The sequence below is a fragment of the Macadamia integrifolia genome, chromosome 2, assembly GCF_013358625.1.
Source record: "Macadamia integrifolia cultivar HAES 741 chromosome 2, SCU_Mint_v3, whole genome shotgun sequence".
NCBI classification, from domain to species: domain Eukaryota; kingdom Viridiplantae; phylum Streptophyta; class Magnoliopsida; order Proteales; family Proteaceae; genus Macadamia; species Macadamia integrifolia.
In genome coordinates this window covers 19,793,512-19,814,549 of record NC_056558.1, presented here as the reverse complement: position 1 = coordinate 19,814,549, position 21,038 = coordinate 19,793,512, and the positions used below count along the sequence as shown (strand labels likewise).

The following is a 21,038-nucleotide window of genomic DNA, read 5'->3' as shown; positions in this document are numbered from 1 at the left end:
ATTTTTCATTGTGCAATTCAAAGTGAGATATTGATGGAGTGATACCTAATTTTTGAGTTTTAGCTATTTTTTTTTTTTAGGGGTGGTAGGGGGAGGGAATATATGAGATTAGAGTGATAAGGAAAAAACATGCATAGCTTAACCCTTGAATCAAGTATAAATCCAAATAGTGCTTATTGAAGGGCAAAAATTAATGTAGTTGACTGCATTAACTTAATTGGAATGTCAATCTACCACACCTTAAAATAATAGCAACTAGAGTTAAAACTTATAGGGGAAGTGTTATGTACAAGGGAGTATGATTTCTACGCATGTGCGTTAATAGAAACGCACGATGAAGTATTCACAAAAGAATCATTTTCTCTTTCATAAGGATGTGTCGGGCATTTGGCCTCATGTATCTAGTGTAAAGAACTCCCCACAAAAAATATTTTTCCAAACTTAAAAAAGTTTTATGTTTGTGCTATTAAAAAGGGCAAAAGAAAAAAAGAAAAAAAGAAAAAGAAAAAGAAAAAGAAAAATAAAAAAGAAAGAAAAAAAACCTCTTGCTATATCCTTCCCGCCAATCCTTATTATTATTATTTATTTTTTAGGTAAATTTCCTATTATTCTGACGAAGCAGATCGATACCGATCGCCATCGAGAATAATAATAATTGAAAGGGCCATCCAACGATATGTATATACTGAACGATGATCACCGCCTTTGGGTTTTTTTTGTTTAATAAAATATAGAGAAAAGATTGCTATACGGTGAGCTCCCAACGGCTACGCGCCGTGCAATATGACGGTTTTATCCCTGGATGGATACTTATGCACATTCTCCAATTGGTCCAGGCGCTGGCGTGAAGGTCACGCTACTAATCCAGCCTATAAATATAGATTATTAAACAGACTATGGTTGCTTACGACTTACGACTTACGACTTACGACTCACGTCGGTTCGTCTTTCACTATTTGAAATTTGCTCTCATGGGGTTAGGCGCTTAGGCGGCGAAAAGACATCTAACCCTGGCAGGTCTCCATCGTCACTTCGTCACTTCACTCTCTTCCCAACATTTCTGCTGCGAAATCGCTCAAAAGAGGTGCAGATATGTAGATTCGACACTTGATTATACTGAAAAACTAGGTTAAATCTATTAGCTAATAAAAAATAAAAATAAAATTCAAGGATTCTTGAATTCAAGAATTCAAGAGTTTTAAGTGCAAGAATATGGTAACTTGGCTGCTTCAAGGTATACTCGAGTAATCGTGTCCAAGTTTTCGTCAGATAAGGCCAAACTCGAAGAGGTATGTTCTTGATTTCTCTGGTGTTCAGAAAATTTTCTGTTAAGTCATCTATTTCTCCTTGGTCTAGGTTTCGAGGTCTAGATCGTCCGTGAGTCGCTTCCCGCTACCTCCTTCCGTTGTTTCTGTTTTTTTTTGCGGAATCACATACTTCTGGAAATTCAAGAAGTGAAGTCCAAGGGGAAGATAACATGGCGACCTCAGGTGATATTCAAGAAATCGTTCGAAGCGTTCATCAGATAAGTCCAAAGCTTGGGAAGTATGTGAATGCTTTAGTTATTGGCGCTTATGATTTTTCTGTTGTGTATTCGTTCTTTCTTGTCTTACGTTTGTTTCAGAATTTTCTTTACGAAGGAATAAAGGTGTTGAATAATTGGTTGGGGGGGGGGGGAGATCGTTTGACTAAAGCAAGATTTTAAGGAAGAACACTGCAAATCTGAGCATAGTGCATGCTTGCAGTGAGATTCTAAAGCAAACACCGCTATTATCTCTAGCTTCATTTGAGAAGCTTCGTAGAATTCTATGGCAGTCTGGCAGACAACCATAGGTTTCATATAGCAGGTTTGCATTGTTATTTTCACTTTGAAACCCAAAGGTGGGATGGAGAGATTGATATCGATGAATGAATGAAGCACTGCTTGAACAATGGGCTGTTGCACCAGGTACCGAACCAATGTTTATAGGATCGGAAGTGGGGTTCAGTACTTGATCCTCATTTGCTAACAGGACTGGATGTTTCAGTATGGATCAACAACCAGCGGTTGCCAGGTGATCAGATTACGTACTGAATGTTAACCTGGATTTTTGTCCCACCCAATATTATCCACGTCCGGTTATCAATAAACAAAAAAGGTGCATAATGAATAGTTTTTTTAGTCTAGGGTCAGATTAAGAAACTAATTTGCCTGTCCCAACTATGTTGGTGAAGTAGTGAACAATATTTGTATTTTTGCAATATTTTCCATCTCATGCAAGCAAAATCTTGTTCCTTATCACATAATAGTATATATAATCGTTCTTTCAATTGACCTAATTTTTTTCCAATATTTGTTCTTGACTTTCAGAATGACTCTTTCACCATTTTGTACGGAGCTATGTGATTTTATTTTATAATCTGTTTTATTGGTCAATTGTTCTTCACTGCGTTGACATTTCTTTCCCCAGACATCACTTGTGCACCTTTTGTAGTTTTGTACTTGTTTCCATTTGTAACAATATGGTTCCTTAACCCCACTTTCAGACCCCATTGTCAGACCTGTTTTGGTCTGTGTGGTGTCTTCTCTGATATCTGAAAACAGTCTTAATTCGCCGATTGTTTTCCACCAGAGCCTTTTCTAGGAAGAAAGGAAAGAGTAATGTTACCGTGGATGACCTTGTAAATGTAATCACGCCTAAGGGCAGAGGTGAGGTTTCGTTTTTCTTTTTCCTCCTCTTTTGTCTTTGTTTAATTCTTTATGCCTTTGTTACACTTTAGCTTCTAGTTATCCACATGAGCTCTGGTGACCATGACTACTTCTTTTATATATATATATTCCTTTTAAATTGTTGTATTTTTTCTATCCATCTGTCAGAAAGTCGAACTGCTGTAATCTGTATCACTGTAAATCATTTTTAGTAATACGTGGTGGCGCTAACTGAATCTTGCTACTGTAATTCCTACATTTTCTGCTATTTCTGTGAGCACAACCATCATGTGAGGTGAGAAATCTAATACCTAAACGATGGTTTGCAAATAAATGAGCGAGTTCCACATAAGGTAGAAATATCTGATAAAATGGTTGATCAGGTATTTGCTTTGAAACCCTAAGTATTTACAGATTCCTCTCTGTAAGCTTGCATTATGCTCAGATATGCTTTTCTTTTGGCAGATATTCACTGTGGTATATTCTGTTGGACAACCCCACCCCCACCCCCCCCACCCCCCCCCAAAAAAATAAAAAAATAAAAAATAAAAATGTAGTTCTTCTATGATCTCATTATCGAAGTTCAATCACTGGAACTGGAAATCAATTCCCATGTTTAGAGCTCGATGGTCCTGTTTGTTGTGACATGAGATTCTACTCCAGAGTCTCCTCTTTTATGTTTTATCAGGTAGGATAAATATCCCTGTGGATTTTCTAAACAAGGCATTGCCTTAAACATATTCCATATGAATGTTAGCGATTTGGTTGATTGTTACTTGGGACACATTGATTGATCTACTTGCCTTCAATTCGCAGGCTTAAAGTACTAATGGATGGCTACTAGCATGATTAGGCATTTTAGTCTAGAGGGATTTTGGTATTAATTTTGAAAAGGTATGATTCCAAAATTTTGTTGTATAAATTAAATTAAATATGGGTAAGAAATGTCCCGCAATATAAAGAGGCATACAGGAGGAAAGAGTAACTCCTCAAAACCAGAATGTTAAGAATTTCTACGGAAGTAATGGATAAAACCCCCAAGATAGAATTAACTATTTGTTTCGCAAGAAATCACGACTTGCCCTATTGAGAAGTGATCCTAGAAGGACTTAAATTTTTCTTACCAGCAAATGATCAGCTGGGGCTTTCCTCTATCTCCTTTACCCATTCTGTCCCTACATACCATGCCCCTGACGTCCTAGAGTTGTCTTCTGAAGCATGAAAATCAAATGTTACTGGATTTTATGGGATGTCTTAAAATGTAGGCGCCTCCTTGCTAATATGATCTCACTTTATGTGTTTTGAGGGAATTGAAAGCATGTTTCTTTGCTCCTAAATGTAAATTTCCATTGCTATATTCTGTAGTGGTGTTGTATATCAAAGAATCTCTTTATTGTGGTCATGCTTTTTTTTATTCTTCGAGATATTTTAGAATCTCTGAATTTAATTGTTGGGTAGTTGTCATTAGTGCAATGCAGTATTCATGCTTTTAAGTTGTAAAATTTCTTGATGGTTCCAGCTTCCAAGTCCAAATTCTAAAACTTAAAGAACATTCCAATAAAGGGAAAAAAATGAAAGAAAGAACATGCCCAACTTTGTGATTGTTGGACTGTATTTTGGGTGTCACCTTTGACTGATTTTCTTTTCTGTTTCCCTCAGGTTATGTCTCTTGTTCATCAATGCTTCATTTTCTTCAGGCTAAGAGATGGAAACTCATCCTTTCTTGCCAAGATGTTCCAGAATTATTAAAACTACTTGAACGTGCTGTCTCTTCTGTTATCGAGCAAAACTGCTCTGTTCTTCTACATGATGGTTGTTTGGGCTCTTGCTCTATTTTCGATGGTACCGGCTCTATATTAGCTTTTCTTCGGAATTTTCTGCTGTCCTCTTTGCAGTTGGATTGATCAAAGTGCAGTTGATCTGTGCTTTGTTGATATACTATCCAAGCTACTGAGAATCTCTTAAGGGCTTTGGCTGCACTTTATGAGGTATACTCTGAGTGATCAAGTAATGTTCAATTGGAAATGGTCATGGGTAACTTATCATCATCCAAAGCTTTCCTACAAAATTCTAATCCATCAGATGGAAGTGAAGTTAAGATTGTAGATAAGGAATTGGATATGAATGCCGATTCCAGTGATATGGATCATTGAGCTTTCGGCAGGAAGGTGTGTCTGGTCATCTCTGCTCATTCTTCTATGAAGTGGAAGTTGGCCATTATTACAGCAATTTCCATTTTTTTCCCACTTTTGCCATCTATTACATGGAAAATCATGTTTGATCTCGTCGAAGGAGAAAAAGATTAAAAGGTACATTACACCCTGTTTATCGTTCTAGTTACAAATTTGCATTGTACATGTTCAGTGACTGTACACTAAAAAAAATCCTTGTTTTGATTATGGCTTCCTTTTATTAGGTCTGGGACCATATTCGTTGCAGTCTCTGTGAGCATTTTTCCCGGTCTTATTCTCACCTGTTCGACTTGGTACTCTGTACGCCATTCTCCTTTACTATTATGCCATGGAAGATTTCATAATATTTCCATAAGCTGATAATCACAGGATTTCATTTGGTTGCTACTTTGTTAGTGAAGGCACATACATGTCCTAGTACTCATTTCACTATGCAATCTATCTCTCTAAATAAATTCCCTTCTTTTGTAGGTTGCATCCATGGAAAGTGGTTGACATCCCCTCGTTCTGGTGGGAAGGATATCCATCTGTGCATGGAAGGGAATCTGAACAGGTATGTTCTTGGAAGGGAATCTGAACAGGTATTCAGGTAAACTTATGCATTAACTTTTGTTTTCATAATAAGGGATGGAAATGTTTGAAAGGAAGTAAAACAAATATGCGGATAGAGGAATGTTGTAGTGAAGATGGTGGAGCTACTCTAGATAGCCCCATAGTTTGAAATTTCAGAAATTTCTCGACCCTTGTCGATATGAAACCATTAGCAACTTGATAGGCTGACAAGGTTTTGGTCGACAATTTGAAGACGTGACTGTGACAGTAAAAATGATCGACATTTTACTTTCTAATCAATTGTATGATTCTCATGTTGTATGAATGTTTAATCTAGCTCTCTTTTGATATTGCATATTTCAGAGTTTAATATCTCTTGGAGACTTGGTAAACAAAATTTCCACATTGGATATTCTTAATTGGCCTGGGCATGTTCAGCTGAATGACTGCATATGCAAATTTATCGTTCTTGATCCTTGAATTGGTCAGGTGATTGTTCTCTACTGGGTTTAGGGATGGTTTTGCTGTTCTGGTCACTTTATATGTTGCTTTTTTGTAGATTATAGATGGATGATTTTCCACATGGTAGAAATTAGTTGTAGATTAGAGATGGTTTTCCTGTTCTTTTTGTATGTTGCAATCTATATTTATGTTTATCTACTGTGCTTTACTTCTAATCAGATGATGATTGAAAAGCTTCTTGTCATGCTTCATGATCCTGATTATCAAGTTAGGGTTGTGCTTTTCCAAACATGGGATGCTCATAATGTGCATTTTCTTGACATTTGGTGAGCAACTAGTATGCATATTTGATAGTCTATGTCATCACTCACTGTCGCATGAATTCTCTGGGTGATCAAGCATCTAAACTATGGACTCCCTGATGGTATGAATAAAATTTGTGCTCATATTATATGATCCTTTACTACACCAGATAAAAGTTTCTGTATGTTGCTTCTCCACTCCAGCTCCCAAGTCTCTGGACCTACTTCTGTCAGCCTAGTTTTGTTGATTACTGTTTGTAAGTATTTTATTTGATATGGATTTTTTTTTTTAAAAATTATTTGAAGGATGATTCTATGTTACCATAGATTTCTCTGTTCTTGTTTATTATCGAATTTTTCCTTGTAACCGTAAGGCGTACCAATTTTAGTGTATACGAAACCAAAGTAACTTAGTTTTATGAAAGCCACTCATCCAACTCATTGACATTTCTGGCGTTCTTGTACTTTTTATAACATTGAACCAGGTTTTGACCCATATTACAAACTCATGCAGTCATAATATGCTGAAAATTGACTGATGAGATGGTGTGTGATCCTCTATGACAATTGGTGAACATCAATATATATTTTTTTTATTGTCAATAATAAGACTTTTTTTTTCCCATGTAACGAATTATAATTACAATTGATAGGATGTGGTCACACCCGAAATACTAGGGTTACACTATTTATATAGATTTATTTATTCAGAAGTAAGATTTATAGTCCATTGAAATTCCCTTGAGTTATCTTCTCATGTTCCAAATTTCAAATGTTGATTTTTTAATTTTCTAGAAGGTCGAGTTTCGGCCCTTAATTTGTTATTGCTGCTAGGTTGTGATTCTATGAATTATTATTAACTTTATTTTCTGCTTTTGGTTTCAATCTATTGATCCTAAGAGGACTAAGAGTGGGATGCTTTTCCTAAATTTTGAAGTTGATTGGTTAAGTTTGCTGGACTGAATCATAGAATATTGGGCTGTGTTACTGGTTAGATTTCTATGACTGGTTTTTTCTGCAGAATTTTCTTTGTTTGCAATTAAAGACTGCATATATATTTATTTGTTTAAAGGGCCACTAACTCAAATTTTTTATAATCCTTCCCTTATTTTATAGTTTCATTTCAGACAGCCCCATCTCTTTCAAGAATATTCATTTAATCACCTCCCATTCAGTTCATACTTTTTCGGGGCCCAGAACTTCAACGTAATCACATAATGGCCACTGGTTTTTTATTATCTGTTGTATAGCTTCTTTTGGATGGATTTCCATTTAAAATTTATATTTTAGGTAATTTCTAGAATAAATAATACATGAAAGTTGAGAAAGTATTAGATTTAATAAGTTACACGTAAGATAAATGCTTGGAATTTTTATATATTGTTAGTTTTGAACGGAACTGTGGCTTTGGTGAATTTTTATTTTTCTTCTAATCTAGAAAATAAAAAAAATATCCATAGAGTAATTTTTTTTTTCGTTTTATTTCTGGCATGATCTATAATTTTGTTAAATAAACACGTGAAATAAACACGTCAAAATAGATAATTTATAATGTTCTTGGTTGATTTGTGAGTGTTTAATTCTTCCCAATATTTTGAATATTTGTGACATTTTATATATATATATATATATTATCACTTTTTTTTTTTTTTGTTGAATAAGCATGTCTTTTATGATATGCAAAGTAAAGCTTGTGATGCTATTATGAAAGGAATTTGAATCATCTTGACTTACAGCAACACATTTTAGTGATCATTATTTATTGCTTATAAATGTTTATTCTAAAAGCACTAGCTTTGCATTTAATTGTGCGTATCTTAAGAACATCCTACATCTCTTAGCGTCTCTACAGTATGTCCTTTATGAGGTCTCTCAAAATCACCTTTCTGATATGCTTCCTGGTACCAATAATTTAAAATTTTTTATACCTTTTATTGTGGATATGTGCAGCTGTGCAGATTTATAACTTATATTTCGAATTCTCATGTTGCTATACTCTCGCTTGCTGCCTCCATAACTAAGAATCTTGTTTGGATATAACTTCTCTCACTTTTTTCATTTCCTGTTCCAACTTTGGTGTGAAGTTGGTTATGCCCCCCAAAGAGAAACTCGTCATGGAGAAGGAAGTATTTACTACTGGTTCTAAACCATCTCCATTGTTGGAAACTGTCATTGTTACTCTTGCACTACATTTTACATTGAATAGAGTTTGAGGTATTTAAATTTCCAATTTTCTTTTAATTGTGAAAGGAGGAAGGATTGGGAAGGAAAATTCATGGCTGGCAACTTCAATAGAATATGAGAATAGGAGCCAAGTGGTTGCTCAAATTAGAACAATCTCTCAATCATTAAGAAGTTAATTATGAATTCCTTTTATTCAATTCCTAAAATGAAATTATTTGTACCTTGTTTAGTCTATCAATATTTTATGTTATTGAAAGGTAGTGGTTTTTATAAGAACTTTTTGGGTTTAAATGAAGATGCCTTAGTATTTATATGTTTTAGTTTTGTGGTTTTATACCACTATGATGGTGTATTCCAATGCTTTTGCATGTTCTTAGGGGGGACATAGTTCCGAATCTCGTTTTGGTAGGCCAATTCGGTCAGATTGAATATAAGCGAAATTTCTGTGAGTTCCGCTTCGCCTTTTTGGGGGCAAACAGTCGAAATGGCCAAAATGAGCGAAATGAATGTGACAGAAATATTGACCCAACATTGCATTTTTGCCTCTTGAATTGTCTTGAACATGTTGAAATCAGCGAATTTAGTGAAATTTTGACAAGTTTTTGAACTATTCTTAGGGTCTTAGGGAGAGTTCTAGACCATTGATAAAAGGGGAGAAGAACCGAGGGAGGACTCGAATCGTAATCCTATATGATGTAAATAACTGTGGCTTACTTATACCAAAGTTGTAGATAGCTCATGGACCAATTAGAGGAAGGAGAACGTCCATAGGGTGTCAATAGTCAAACGAAAGGGAGGTGGAGGCTCTATCATCATTAGAAGAGGAGATGGGCCGAAGAGCAGTCTATTTGAGGTTGAGGATATGATAAGTTGGAGAAATTTGGAAGTATCTGAACCTTTCCAGAGGAAGGCACATACGAGGGACTTCATCGCTTTGATAGAAGACTGGGGAAGCTTGAAAACCCAGCTAGTTGATGTTAGAGAACTAAAGAACAAATCTGATCAATTCTAGACGACCCACATAGGATAGTAATTTGACCTTTCAAAGCTGAAGTCTCTTTCGAATGGAGAAAGAAAAAGGGAAGTTATTATAAAGATATGTCTGTCATTTGTCTTGGCAAAGGAAGGCATTTTGTCTCCCACCAAGTCAATTCCTGAACTTTCAACCTTCTGTTCTTTCAGTTGTTAGTGTCTATTTATTTTATTTTATTTTTGAAACCAAAGGGGGTTTTGTATCTCAGAATGCCTAAAGAGATTTGTACAAAGATCCTCAACCCCAGAGTTAAGTCAGTCACAATATTCTTTCTAATCTCCAATGACACTTGTTTGGTATTGGAACCCAAAGTGCGATCTTAATTAGACTCTAAGATGAAAACTTTAATTGGTGAATAATTATTCTTTACCAAAGAAGAGAAAAAACAGGGAAAACCACACGGGGTAAAGAGAAAGAACGATGTTACAATACAAAGGGGAAACACACCCATTAAGGAATGGGGGAGAGCAAAGAGGAGGGAATGGTCCCATAAGACAACATTATACCTGTTCCTTGGGGAGTTCAGACAGCCAAAGGAGATCCTTGAACTTTGCTTTTGACTTCGAAGTAGATGGACTTTCAAATTTGACGAAAAGATCTAGAGTTGGAGGTCCATGTCCCAAAAGCTCTCCAATCATAGTAGTTGTGGCGAGGAATATGACTCTTGAACCAGACTAGCTTATGCCATGGGAAAGTAGGCCCCCCGAGATCTAACAAGGTCCCAGGCTGATTTGGGGCTGATGAGACCCGAAAAGGAGGGATTTTATATAAAATCACCTGAACCTGGAGGCCTTAATAGGATGGAAGGGAGGGCATTCCAAGTAGCTGCAAAATGAGGGCAGGGGAGTACAACCCATTCATCTAGGGAAATGATATACGGAACTAAAGAGTGTCTTTGCGAGCCGACATTGTTAATCTCTCTAGATCCTACAAAGGGATGGACACCCAAAGGACGCCAATGGTTGGGCACCATTCTCAATCTCAGAGGTAACAATCCCAAGAGTTGTATGCTTGTGATTGAGGATATTCCTCCACGCCCAAGAGGCATCTGGGCAAGGGGCAACCATCCAAATAGTCATTACAAGGCAGCCCTGTGTAGATCTAATCCACCAAAATATATTTCTTCGTAACAGAGATCTTCCATATCAATTTGAGAATGCCAGCCATCTTGACCTGTTTAATTATTCTCAAGCCAAGACGTCCCTCTTATTCGTCAGACATATTGAGGCACAACTGATAGGGTGGAGAAAAACCTACCTCAATATGTTATCTCTTTGGGAGTGAAACTTTTTTCTGTTGAGAAACTTAATTAATGAATAGGAGAATTTATCGCGTAATTTAAAGAAAAAAAAAAAGGTTGTACCCTGTGCACAAGGCTTTTGCCATTGCGGCGTCTGGGGATGGTTATGATGTATGCAGCCTTACCCCCTCTTCGTGGATAGGTTGTTTCTTGACTCGTGACGGTGAGCACTTGGTCACGATGGAGCAACCTTACTGCATAATTTAAAGAGTTTATAACAAAATTGAACATGCTCAAAATTAACTTTTCTTTTCTAATTTGATGTGGAAGCTAATTCCTCTTCAAGTTTGTCAATAAACAGTATTGGGATTACACTCTACATGGCAAAAATGATCAATGTCTTAGGGGAAAGATATGGGGTTTGGTTGATTATCTTTCTCATTTGCCTAGAAGTGTGAGGTTCCAAATTCTTAGGCTAGTGGATAATGTGGGGAATGCTATTTTCTAGTGTTGTACTTTCATATATACCCTAATACAGTAACAAATGCTAGGAAAAATGTAATTTTTTATATTTTCGGTTGTGTTGTCAATTTCTTATGGAATTCTCTGCTTTGCATTTTCAGAAATGCAGGCTGTTTTTATTATATGTGTGCTTGCTGCTATTGATCCTTGTCTGAGGTATGGCTTCTGCTACAACTTATTCACGTGGTGGTTCTTGTTTTACTTTGCAACAATTTTCTTTAGGGAACTGGTCTAGCAGTAATCGACAGCCTATCAACACGTCTCCGGTACACAAGAAGTTTCAAGGTAATGTGCACTTTGTTTTTTTCTGTTGAATTAAGGTAACGAATATTGTTTTTCTACCATTGTTTTGTCGTTACAAATGGACTATAATTGCAACTTGAGTTGGTGGTATTATATTTATATATATATATATATATATTTTTTTTTGGTAGCGTAATATATTTATCTAAAATTAATAATATAATAATACCTCTGTAAATTCAGGTGTTTTCATTTCTCATTACATTTAATGTTTCTGAATTTTCTACAGCACTTGGAGGAACGTATGGGATCTATTCTCTTTTGTTGGGTCAACTGCAATGTGTCTTTACTTGCACTTATTGAGGTAAGGTTTAGTTGGCGAGTATTGAAAGTAAAAGGTCATGAGTTCAACACTCCTTGGGGCCTAACTATCAAAGAAAAAAAGCACCTAAGTTCATCTTCCCTTATTACTCAGAGAGACTACACTGAACAGAAAGTGAATTATTGGTAACACTCTGAACTGAAACTATTGTTGTAGATTGAGTATTGATTGTGGTTTCCTTTGATTAGGTCTGCGACCATATTCGTTGTTGTCTCTGTGAACATTTTTCCTGGTCTTATTCTCATCTGTTGGACTTGGTACTCCAATCTCCTCGACTATTATGCCATGTAAGATATCTTAATATATCCTTAAGCTGATAATCACTGGATTCCATTTGGTTGGTAGTTGTTAGAGAAGGCACATACATGTCCTAGTATTCACTATGCAATCTATCTCTCTAAATAAATTTTCCTCTTTTACGGGTTGCGTCTGTGGAAAGAATGGTTGAACTCAGATTGAGTCTTAAACCCTCTTTTAATGGTATGTTAACAGCTGTGTATGTTTTGCTTGGGATGTTGACATCCTTTGGTTCTGGTGGAAAATATGAAAGTGTTAATCCATCCGTGCATGGTAGGGAATCTGAACAGGTTTTCAGGTAAACTTCTGCATTAACTTCTGTTTTCATAATAAGGGATGGAAATGTTTGAAAGGAATCAAAACAAATATGTGGATACTGGAACATTGTAGTGAAGATGGTGGAGCTACTTTAGATAGCACCATAATTCGAATATCAGAGATTTCTCGTCCATAGTGGACTTGAAACCATTAGCGACTTGACAGGTTTACAAGGTTTCGGTCGACATTTTGATGACAGGACTGTAACGGTTGAAATGGTCAAAATTTTGCTCGAAATAAATTAAATTTTGAATTGTATAACTGTAACGGTAGAAATTGTCGGAATTTACTTTCAGATCAATTATATGATATTTTTGTTTCGTTTGATATTGTAGAGTTTAATCTCTTGGAGACATGTGAACAAAATCTCCACATTGTATGTTCTTAATTGACCTGGGCGTGATCAGCTGATTGACTGCATATGCAAATTTATTGTTCTTGATCCTCCAATTGGTCAGGTGATTGTTCTCTACTGGCTTTAGGGATGGTTATCCTGTTCTTGGACACCTTATGTGTTGCTTTTTGTAGATCATAGATGGATGATGTTTCACATGGAAGAAATTACTTGTAGATTGGAGATGGTTTTCCTGTTATTTATACTGTATGTGTGTGTGTGTATGGTTTAATGTATCGGTACGTATTGAAATCAATCTTTACTGACATGATACTACCGATACGCTACATGAAAATTTTAAAAATCCTTTGTATCGATATGTATCATACGATACACATTGAAGTTTACCGATATACACCAATACGCTTTGGAAAATTAAAAATCGAGGCGAAATGTAAGTTTCGGCATGTATTAGTGCATATCGGTCTGTATCGACTGACACATACCATTATAGTATGGTACTAATTGATACGTTGCTCTAGGGTCATATAATCGCCATGATAGCTCATTTTTCAGGAAAACAATTTTTTTGAGAGGGGTTTTTGTTTCGAAACTGTTTGCAGCCATTTTTCTCTCTAACTAAAGTGGAAATCAAGGTTGGGAGCAAGGATATTACCCATAAACAACTACAAACTTTGGATTCTCAATGTGATATTCAATTTAGTGTTTATGTATATTACATGTTATATGTAGCTTTTTTTTTTTTATGCAATAGTGTATAAAAAGTGTTTCTTATGCATTTATATGTGTATCTTTAGCGTATCCTCGATACGATACGATATCCTCTGATACGTTTCTTAACTTTGGCCGACTGTTATGGCAACCTATATCATTACTTTAATCCTTGTGTGAATAGATAAAGTACGTATTGAAAATTACAAGTAGGCAAATATGGAAAGCAAACAGTATTTCATGTATGTGTGTGTTGTTTATGTACCATACATTTCTTCAAATAGATGATGATTGAAAAGCTTCTTGGAATCTATTTATATGTTCGTTTACTGTCTTTACTTCTAACTTCTTGTGATGCTTTGAGACCTGATTATCAAGTTAGGCTTCTCCTAGGGGTGTCAATTGGACGGTTCGGTTCGGTTTGGTTTCGGTCTAGGAATGAGGGAGACCAAAACCAATCCATTAAGGAACTTTGGTTTTCGATCGGTTTCGGTTTCGGTTTCAGTCCGGTTTGGTTTCGGTTTATTTTGGTTTTTCAATATCGGGTTAATATTGGTTTAGATCGGTTAATTATTGGGCTTGAACCATAATGAATCTTACATTCATAACTTATAGTGACAAGATTTGATGAAAAAAACACTTTAAATTTATGATTAAATCATGGTTTATCATTGTAAGGGAAAGATAACTAATATTGAAACCAATGGATAACAAATTACTAAGAAGATTACTAATATTGAAATCACAAAATGAACTCTATTATCCAGTCATTCATTTAATATCCAACTAGTTTCTATAGTGAACAAAGAAATCAATGGAAGCATTATTACAATTTACAAATCAATTTCTTTATTCATAACCTAATATTCAATGATTTGTAACAATTCCCCTTACTATAAAAATTTTTCTCACTCATATTGTAAAAAATGGATGGTAAATTCACCAATTTATAATCTCATAATCATTTTTTTTTTATCGGTTTCATTCGGTTTGGTTATTGGTCGGTTTGATTTGGACCAATTTTCAGCCGGTCCCAACATACCTCAATCCGAACCAATCCAATAAGGATCGGTTTGGTTCGATTCGGGTTTTATTGGTCGGTTTCGGTCAGTTTTATCGGTTCGGGCTGGGTTTTGACACCCACAGCCTTCTCCTAGCTAGATGGGTTGGTGTGCTTTTCCAAACATGGGATGGTAATGATGAGCTTTTTCTTGATATTTGATTCGCAACTAATATACACATTTGATAGTCTATTTCATCACTTTACGGTCACATGAATCCTCTACTTCAGGGTGATCAAGCATCTGGATTATGGACTCCCCTGATGGTATGCATAAAATTTGTGCTCATATTGTGTGATCCTCTACCACACCAGATAAAGTCTGTGCTCATCTTATATGATATGCATAAAGTTTGTACTCATATTATATGATCCTTTACCACACTAGATAAAGTTTCTTTATGGTGCTCCTCCACTGCAGTGCCTCAGTCTCTGGACCTACTTCTGTTAGCCTAGTTTTGTGGATTACTGTTTGCAAGTTTTTTATTTGATATGGATTTTTTTTTTTAAATTTATTTATGTTTTAACTATTTGAATGTTGATCTATGATATCATGGATTTCTCTGTTCTTATTGATCATCGAATTTTTCCTTGTAACCCAAAGGCTTAAAATTCTCAATGTATACAAAATCAAAGTAACTCAATTTTATGAAAGCAACTTATCTAACTCATTGGGCAAATTTCAACTCAAAATGGACATGGTACGTGGGTCAAAAGCATGTCCAAAGTTGTAGATAATTACGAACATGTGTATTTTTACATCATAGAGGTCTGTGGCATAACTCGCGCTCTTGTACTTTTTATAACATTGCTCCAGGTTTTGACACATATTACAAACTCACACTATGCTGAAAATTGACTGATGAGATGGTTTGTGTTACTCTATGACATGGACTCCCCTTCTCTTCCTTCTCCTGGCCACGTGCAATTGGTAAACATTAATTTTTTTTATTGGCAATATTAAGGTTTTTTTTTTTCATGTAATAAATTGTAATTACAATTGATAGGATGTGCTCACACCCGAAAAACTAGGGTTACACTACTTATATAGATTTATTTATTCAGAAGTAAGATTTATAGTCTGTTGAAATTTCCTTGAGTTATCTTCTCATTTTCCAAATTTCAATTGTTGATTTTTAAATTTTCAAGAAGGTTGAGTTTTGTACCTTAGTTTGCTATTACTGCTAGGTTGTCATTTTAAATTGTTCCCTTTGAATGGATGTGACTTTGGTCAATTCCCATAAATTTTTGATAATTCTTGAATTTTTATTCTTTTTCTAATTTGGAAAATAAAAAAATATCATACTTTCGGATTTTTTTTTTTGCCCGTTTTATTTCTCAAATGATATATAATTTTGTTAAATAATCATGTCAAAATAGATAATTTCTAAATGTTCTTGACTGATTTGTGAGTGTTTAATTATTCCCAATATTTTGAATATTTGTGAGTTTTTTCTTTTTTTTTTCATGAATAAACATTTCTATTATGATTTGCAAAGAAAGCTTGTGATGCCTATGTGAAAGGAATTTGAATCATCTTGACTTAAAGCAACACATATAGCATTATTTATTGTTATAAATGGCTATTCTAAAACCACTTGCTTTGCATTTATGTGTTAGTATCTTAAGAACATCTTTCGTTTTTTAGCGTCTCTACAATACGTCTATGGGAAGTCTCTCAAAATCACCTTTCTGATATACTTCCCGATACCAATAATTTAAATGTTTTTTATACCTTTTTTTTGCGGATATTTGCAGATGGACAGATGTTTAACTTATATTTTGAATTCTCATGTTGCTATAATTTCTCTTGCTGCCTCCATAACTAAGAATCTTGTGTGTATGTAACTTCTCTCACTTTTTTTTTATTTCCAGTTCCAATGTGGTGTGAAGTTGGTTATGTCCCCTAAACAGAAACTCGTCATCGTGAAGGAAGTATTGACTGCTGGTTCTCAAGCAACTCCATTGTTGGAAACCGTCATTGTTACTCTTGCACATCTTACATTTTACTATGAATAGAGTTTGATGTATTTAAATTTCCTTTGAAAATTTCAATTTTCTTTTGATTGTGAAAGGAGGAAGGATTAGGAAGGAAAATTCAAGGCTGGCAACTTCAGTAGAATATGAGAATAGGAACCAAGTGGTTGCTCAAATTAGAACAATCTCTCAATCATTAAGAAGTTAATTATGAATTCTTTTTATTCTGTTTCCTAAAATCATTTTATTTTTACCTTGTTTAGTCTATCAATATTTTATGTTATTGAAAGGTAGTGGTTTTCTTGAGGCTTTTGTCTTATTATCATAAGATCGTTTTGGGTTTCAATGAAGTTGCCTTAATATTTATATGTTTCAGTTTTGTGGTTTTATACCAATGCTTTTGCATGTTCTTAGGGGGACTAGTTTAGAATCTTGTTTTGGTAGGCTAATTCGGTCAGACCAAAATATAAGTGAAATACTGAATTCTGTCGAAATTTTGCTGACAGTGTTTTTTTTCTCCCGTGGGTTTCGCTTGGCCTTTTTTTGGTCAAGCAGTCGAAATGACCAAAATGTGTGAAACGAATTGTGAATGAAATGTTGACACATTGCATTTTTGTGACCAAAATTTGCGAGATCTTGGAGAAGAAGTGCTGATATTGGGTTTTGCCTCCTGGTTTGTCTTGGACATGTTGAAATCAGCGAATTTAGCGAAATTTTGACGAGTTTTTGAACCATGTTTAGGGAGTTATAGCCCATTGATAAAGGGGGTGAAGAACCATGGAGAGGAGCCCAATTGTCATTTTGTATGATGGAAATAACTGTGGCCTACTTACTAATATCAAAGTTGTAGGTAGCTCTTGCACCAATTAGAGGAAGGAGAACGTCCATAGGGTGTCAATAGTCAAACCAAAGGGAGGTGGAGGCTCCTTCATCACTAGAAGAGGACATGGCCCGAAGACCAATATGTTTGAGGTTGAGGATCTGATAGGTTAGAGAAATTTGGATGTATTTGAACCTGTCTAGAGGACGGGACATATTAGGGACTCCATCGCGTTGATAGAAGACTTGTGAAGCCCAAAAACCCAGTAAGTTGAGGATCTTATGGGTTAGAGAATTTGGAAGTATATGAACCTTTCCAGAGGACGGCACATATGAGGGACTCCATCGCCTTGATACAAGATTAGGGAAGCTCAAAAACCCATTTAGTGTATGTAATAGGATTAAAGAACTAATATGATGAATTCTAGTCGACCCACATAGGATAGTAACTTGCCCTTGATGCAGTTGGGCGATGGGTTTGGAAAAAATATCTTTTGATTTGGTTTCTTATTTACTTTATTTTTTAGACTTATAATTTAGTTGGTAGTAATCTTATTTGATGAGATTCTATTTCTATCTTAGATTAGATGCAATATTGTTTTAGTTTTTAAGTATGATAGTAGGGTTATTTTCAGTCTTTAAATAGTGTTATTGTACCCAACTGAAAATTGAATTGAATGAATTTGAGAAAAGATGTGTTGGGTGGAAACGATGGCTGCCATGGGTTGTTCCCTTCTTCCCCTTTTCTAGTATTCTCTATCTGTCTCTGAAATCGTCTGATATTTTCTCTTATTTCTTGCTGCTTCCTTTTGCTTATTTATCTTCTTTCTTCTCCTATTATCCTTTTCCTTTCTATCTGCTGTCGATACCCTGTTCTGGGCTATTTTCGCAGGTTCAAAGAAAGTTTGCTGTCAAGATTCTGTTCTGGCGATGACATCTGGTTGTGGGAAGTGTTGAAGAGCCAACAAAACCCATCGATTAGATCTGGTGCTTGACCTAAAGGAAGCCCGTACCTAAGTGATGTATCCCTCTGAGCTTCTGTGTTCACGCCTCTCCTGTGGTGAGAACCCAGATCAAGACACTGATCTGAACCCTGACTTTCGCCAGGTCCAACTTCGGAGATTTTCTCTATTATAGACTAATAGTCTATAATATGGATGGCTATTGGTTGGTGTTCAGAGCCCATGGGGTTAGCAACGTTGATCTGAGTTTCCAGCCTGGTTGGGGTTCTTAAGAGAAGGGTATCCCAATGGAATTCAAACCAGTTGCCTTATGGTTTTGTGGTATCGTGAGGTTGAGGATGACTAAGTTTTGAATACTTCACATAAGGTCAGAATCTTTTATTCTCACAAATCCCCTTCTTTCTGAAGTTTTGTTTCTAATTATCTCTAGTCTGAATTTAAATTTCAGCACCACCCCTTTATCCTAATTTTAATCCCTGTTTCGTCCCTAGTCACCTATTTCCCTCTAAAGAGGTCCTAGATTTCTTATTGAAATTACCAGTTTGTGGCTGCTTTGTTTAAGATTGACTTAATTGCTCCTTTGTGGGCCCATAAGTGATCCGATTTCCCCGGATCCGCATCAGCTGTTCCAAAGCTGAAGTCTCTGACGAATGGGGAAGAAAAAGGGAAGTTATTATAAAGGGATGTCTATCATTTGTCTTGGTAATGGGGAAAATAATCCTCTGTTTTTCTCATCCCTGTTTTTCCTTGTTTTGCTACCTGCAGAACACGACACATGGACAATTTTAAGACCAACGCACCGGATGTAATAATCCTCACCCAACCTTGACCGTTGGATCCTCTGTTGTCCACGTGTCGTGTTCTGCAGGTAGCAAAACAAGGGAAAACGGGGATGAGAAAAACAAAGGATTTTGATCCTGGTAATGGAAGGGTATTTCTCTTCCCACCAAGTCAATTCTTAAACTTTCAACCCTCCGTTCTTTGAGTTGTTAATGTCTATTTATTTATTTTTTATGAATCCAAAAGGGGTCTTGTATCTCTATATGCGTAAAGAAATTTACCCAAAGATCCTCAACCCTAGGGGTAAGTAAATCAATCTTCTTTCCAACCTCTGACAACACTTGTATAGAATTGGAACCCAAAGGCAGTCTCGGTTAGACAAATAAGGGATATTCACTCTAAGATGAAAATTTTAAGTGGTTTCCTAGCTGGTCAAAGAGCATACTGAATAGCTGCAAATTGAGGGCAGGGGAGTACAGCCTATTCATCCAAGGAAATGATTTCCGGAACTAGAGTGTGTCATTGCAAGCCCAGATTGTAAATCTCTCTTGGAGCCTACTAAGAAAACCCAAAGGATTCCAATGGTTGTTCTTCCATATTTTCATTTTTGTTGTTGACCACATTCTGTGGCTTTCCTTTCTGTATATTTCTAATTTGCATGATATTTCTGGTTATTTGGTTCGACTACCCGTGCATAATGCATTGCAGATACGGAATCTCTTCGTTTCTAAATTGGAGGCTATGGACTTTGTGCAATATTGTTGCCCTTGGCTTCTTCCAGCTCTAGTTTTTGGTGGGGACACCACTAATCTCTCTTTACTTGCTATGATGGGAACTTAAACCGTTTCAGTTACCTTCATCTTATGCATCTTCATCCTTTACTAGCTAGTGAATTACGACCTTCAGCTAAATTTTGTCAACAATTTCTTAAAAACTTGTAGTTTGGATTGACCTGGTGGACTCTTGAAATTATAACCTGCATGTGGGTCCTTTAATTTGACATTGGGAGAGTAGCAGTTGGTAGCATTGAGTGCTATTGTTGATATATTTATATCTATCTTCCTCGTGTTGCTTTTATCTATTTTATTTTTATTTTTTCTCCGAGTTATGATTCCTGACAGGTTTCTGTCAGCTATTGAGAGAACTTGCAACATGCCATTTTGTGCCAGTTTTTTACAGTATGTATGGAATTATATTGTAGTGAAGTGAAAAAGGGGTTGTCTCTCTTCAGAGTTCACTTTTGTAAATTGCCGAATTGGCGGAGCCTGAACGAGGCAAACTCTACTTGAGAGTAGTAATTGTTCTTGTTTTCCAGTTCTACATCATCAGTCAGTTGAGTTCTTCCCGCTACTTCCTTCTGTTGCAAAACTACTTGAGAGGAGTAAACCATTGTACTAACAAAAAGTAGGTTAAATCTTTTTTTTTGCCAAATCACATACTTCTAGAAATTCAAGAAGTGAAGTCAAGTAAAAGATAACATGGCGACCTCAGGAGATATTCAAGAAATCATTCGAAGCTTTCATCAGGAAGTATGTTAATTCTTTATTTATTGGCGCTTATGATTTTCTGTTGTATCTTCTTTCTTTCTTGTCTTACGTTTGTTTCAGAATTTTCTTTAGGAAGGATTAAAGGTGTTGAATAATTGGTTGGAGGGGGAAAGCAAGATTTTAAGCCAGAACACTGCAAATCTGTGCATAATGCAAGATTACAGTGAGATTCTAAAGTAAACACCGCTATGATCTCTAGCTTCATTTGAGAAGCTTTGTAGAATTCTATGGCAGATAACCATAGGTTTCACATAGCAGGTTTGCATTGTTATTTTCACTTTGAAACCCAGAGGTGGGATGGAGAGATTGATATTGATGAATGAAGAGTGGCTTGAACAATGGGTTGTTCGACCAGGTACTGAACCAATGTTTCTTGGATCAGAAGTGGGGTTCAGTAACAGATCCTCGTTT

General features: G+C 35.9%; 1 long non-coding RNA gene across 42 annotated transcripts in view; it reads left to right on the top strand.

The window, feature by feature from the left end:
• Positions 1-920: 920 nt before the first annotated feature.
• The window catches only part of LOC122058723, a 32,735-nt gene continuing 12,617 nt past the window's right edge, over positions 921-21,038 (top strand). For 7 of the 42 annotated variants that reach the window (XR_006133914.1, XR_006133950.1, XR_006133920.1 and 4 more), the window contains exons 1-12: positions 921-1,289; positions 1,357-2,689; positions 4,349-4,998; positions 5,106-5,181; positions 5,353-5,434; positions 5,797-5,922; positions 11,286-11,461; positions 11,709-12,088; positions 12,294-12,396; positions 12,752-12,874; positions 18,231-18,667; positions 19,789-20,609. This is a non-coding gene — a long non-coding RNA (uncharacterized LOC122058723). Of the gene's footprint in view, positions 1,290-1,333; positions 2,690-3,211; positions 3,584-4,348; positions 4,999-5,105; positions 5,182-5,352; positions 5,435-5,796; positions 5,923-6,114; positions 6,320-6,367; positions 6,455-11,277; positions 11,462-11,708; positions 12,089-12,293; positions 12,397-12,751; positions 12,875-15,359; positions 15,474-16,417; positions 16,478-18,230; positions 18,668-19,788; positions 20,610-21,038 lie in introns of those variants that run through there. The other 35 variants (XR_006133943.1, XR_006133949.1, XR_006133893.1 and 32 more) reach the window with 35 other exon arrangements.